The sequence below is a fragment of the Chiloscyllium plagiosum genome, unplaced genomic scaffold (assembly GCF_037043375.1).
Source record: "Chiloscyllium plagiosum isolate Xiang-an unplaced genomic scaffold, Cpla_swu_hap1 HiC_scaffold_44, whole genome shotgun sequence".
NCBI classification, from domain to species: domain Eukaryota; kingdom Metazoa; phylum Chordata; class Chondrichthyes; order Orectolobiformes; family Hemiscylliidae; genus Chiloscyllium; species Chiloscyllium plagiosum.
Window position 1 is genome coordinate 54,490,931 of NW_028270182.1, and position 3,868 is coordinate 54,494,798.

The following is a 3,868-nucleotide window of genomic DNA, read 5'->3' on the forward strand; positions in this document are numbered from 1 at the left end:
GAACCTTATATTTGGGGAGCAGTATCTCCCAGGGATCTTATGATTTTTGAAAGTCCCATCAGATTCCCTATCTGAAAAGTTCCATTCTTTCCAATCCATCCCCATGATTGAAAGTGCTGACCCAGGGACAAATATTCCAGTAATCTGTAGTGGTTAAGGAAGTGAGCTCACTCTCTACCACCTTCTCGGGAGGAATAAGTGACAGCACAGACAGTTAAGGCCACATTCTTTAGGAAGGCCTCCCCATTAGAGATTTCAGATCCCCAGTTGATTACCACAGAGTCTATGTCCAGGTTTTTGCAGGGGCCTGACATGCACAGCCAGCCTGTGCTTATCCAATAAATACCTGACCAATGGAATTATTCATTTCTGAATGAGTTAATGCAGAGAAATATTGATGCTTTTCATTGTAATTCTCTGGTTGTACAATCGACTAGAATCTGCTGTAAATGATACTCTCCATTAGGTGTTCGGCAGTTTATCAGGTATTCGTACAGTAGATATTCGACCCATTTGAATGGTTGGATTTTAACCCAGTGGAAGAGTTCCTGTCCTAATCAAACGCAGGTTCAATTCCCAAGCATCGTCATTGGGCACAGTTGTTACATGGGTTCCCTTGGAACTGGCTGTCCAAGCTCTGTGTGTAATTGTCAGTGTCCCTCTGTGCAGCCGAGAGTGAGGCCCACAGTGATTCCTTCCTGGTCGTGCCTTGCCCCTTGGGGAACACTGAGACATGGAGATTTTACAGAGGCTGCGCTGTGGGGTCTGTCCCCTGAGTCTCATCACCCTGCTGCTGGGTCTCTATCCTCACAATGGGAGATAACCCCCTTTCAACTCGAGCTGGAGATTCAACAACAGCCAATAGTATTGATCCCTGGGGCACGGCCGCTTAAACGTGAAGAAAAGGAAATCAGAGAAAGTTGCTCAGACAGAGAGAGTACTGGGGAGAGAAACTGAATTTCTCACGTGTCCAAAATCAGGTTGGAGTGCAGTGACTACAGCGACTCCAGCTGTCTTTTCCCATTTGAACTGAACTGATTGTACTGGAATCTGAAATATGAAAATTAAATCGAGGAAAATACTTCGTGTCCATCAGGGGGAAAGTGGACTTGACATTTCAACATCAATAAGTGTTAAGCATAAATTTTAATGAATCCTAATCATACTTTACTTATTTTATTGCAAGTTAACAAATACTCACAATCTGCTGTCGACTCTTACTTTGTCTGAGTTCCATTTGCTTTCATCAGAAATTAAAAATGCAGCAATTAAAAGGATTTAGTGACAAAGAAAAAAGAGAGGAACCGGAGGAAATGAAAACAAAATGGAAGTGCAGGAATGATGAGATAACAAAATGATAAGGGTGCAAAACAGAATCTCTGCATTCCAACTTTCTTGTCCAAAGTTGCTTGGAAGCAGAAAGAAATAGATCGGGAATGGAGTTTGTGGTAGAATTGAGCAAAAGTGCCAAATTATTATTGGAAGCTATGAAATACTGAGACCAGGATTGGAATCAGGAGGTGTAGCCACGTGGGCAGGGTAGGAAAAGTCTTGAATGCAACATTGTCAGAACTGACCAATTAACGGCCGGTCAGCAATCATATTTAAAGGCTGTTACCTATACTTTCAAACAACAGCTCTGGAGAGACATTGGCTACTAACAAACATTTACCATCAATTAGATTCAGGTTGCTCCCTGATTCACTAAAGTTCCTGCATGTAGTTTGTGCACAGGAACAGTCCCTGTTCTATCAAGGCTGGAGAAGATCAATAAGTCAAAGTGGGCAAGTTCAGGTAGAGATTGCTGAGGTGGTGTGTACGTGTGGGGAACCTGCTTAAGTTGACAAAAAGTGATCAGCGAACGGACATTTTCTGGAAGGGTTACAAGGTTAAACTGAAGAACTTACAAGTGGCCAGAGATGAAAGTGAAATTGAAAGCAAAACACATCACATCCAGCCACTGGCAAATCCATGGCAGCAGACTGTCCTTCCAAAAGGTCAGGTTAAAGAGGGTCCATTGTGCCCTGACAGGGTAGATCAGCTGCTGACTTCGGTAACTGGATAATGGGGAGTGGTGCTGTTTCGGGGGAGTGGGGGTTGGAGGCCTCACAGGCACATCCCGTGACCAACAGCAGCTCCTCATCCCCGCTGAAAATTACACCAGAAACCACGCAGAAAGCTCCCAGGTTGTAGGCATATTCTCGTCCTTAGGCAATCACAGGAGAGCCAGAATGATCAAAACCAATGGAGAAAACAGATAGCAGCTTGACGTCACTTCAGCTGTCAGTGCAGAGGTACAATAACACCATACCACCCGCATTTGTTAAGAAGGTCACCTTGAAGACCTTAGATTTCACAAGAATTAACTTTGTTATTACATGACACCGTGGTGTGTCGCCATTTTCAATTAATTCTGGTGGGATGCATGACAAGTCAATACCGTCAATTACGCACCCCACTGGGAGCAGGGAGTCAGTGAACTCTCTACAGAAAGGGGCCATTGACAACAGGGCAAGTAGGGGTCGAGAAGAGCGCAGATAGGTGAATTGGAGCATGACCAAGAGCATCAGGCGCTTACCTGGTCAGAGGGTTCAGGGCTGTGTGAAATTACTGCCCGCAGCATGGAATAATGGACATCCGGGTTCTCTAATGTGAGACCCTCAGAAGAACAGTGGATACTGGCATTCAATTTACACAAATTCTGCCGGCTCAGGAGGGCGACTGGGCAAGAGTCTGAAATAATGGCAGCATCAGTCGCAGTGGCAGGTTCAATACTGGAGTTATTGGGTTAGGAGAGTGGCTCTGTTATGCGTAGTCCTGAAAAACCTACAGTGCAGAGGGTCTTGCAACTCAGGTAATTTTCCGTGTTGGGAGCCGTAGACGGTTGGACAGACCCAGAATCCACCACAATATAAATGAGCAGCTCACCACCTCCACATCCATTATCGGAATTCCAGACGGGGCGATTGAGAGACATATTGAGATCGCGTGTGAAAACTCCCACTCACGATAGCTGTAGTTAGTTTCTGGAGCACGGGGGAAGGGATTAGCCACAGTGTAGGCAGCCTGTTGAAGCTGCCTCTGTTGTGTGGTGGACTGCTGTCGTGCCTGAGGGGAGAGAGAGAGGGTAGATGGCCCTGGGCGACATTGGTTGGATTAGCACTGTCTCACTCAGTATTCCAATTTCCCACTGTTCCAGCACTGCCTTCTATAAATTGCCCTAGTTTGCTGTACTGGCCTGTCGGTGTCCCTCTGGTTGTCAAGTTGCGCGAGGCAGTCGAATGCCCCCGTCCGTTTTGGTGTAGTGAACAACCAATTCCCGTCCAAGTTACCACGTTAAATTAAAATGTCCGTCCAGCTCGTCGTTTGATTGTGCAACGTGAAAACGTGAGCTTAAGTAAGGTCTGCACAGTAAGCTTTTCGTTCTCTGCTAATGGAATGCCCGACGAGGAGTCCCCGACCTCCCTAAAGCGGACAATGACATCGAGCAAGTGCTTGGCTGCTCTGCAGACACTGGATAACAGCCCAAAGTCGGCGTGCCGTCTTGCACTGGCCTTTATTGCATCCTTCACGGTGCTGTCCAGGCACTTTTTCCCAGTCTGAAGCGGTGTCCAAGGATTGGATGGGGATGTCAATAACAGGGCTAATGGTCACCCAGTTGGTTATATGCGCAAGCTGTAATATGGTCTGCACGTCTTGGGACAGACATATGAAAATACAGGAAATTTCGAGGACTCAATTGTAGAACGGGAGCTGTCACTTCAACGGGTCTGGGGCATCTTGTCGCAAGGCTCAGACCTCTGCGTGGATCCAGGTCTTATACAGTGGAGTGCACCCAATCATGATGCGGGGAAAATGACATTTGGTG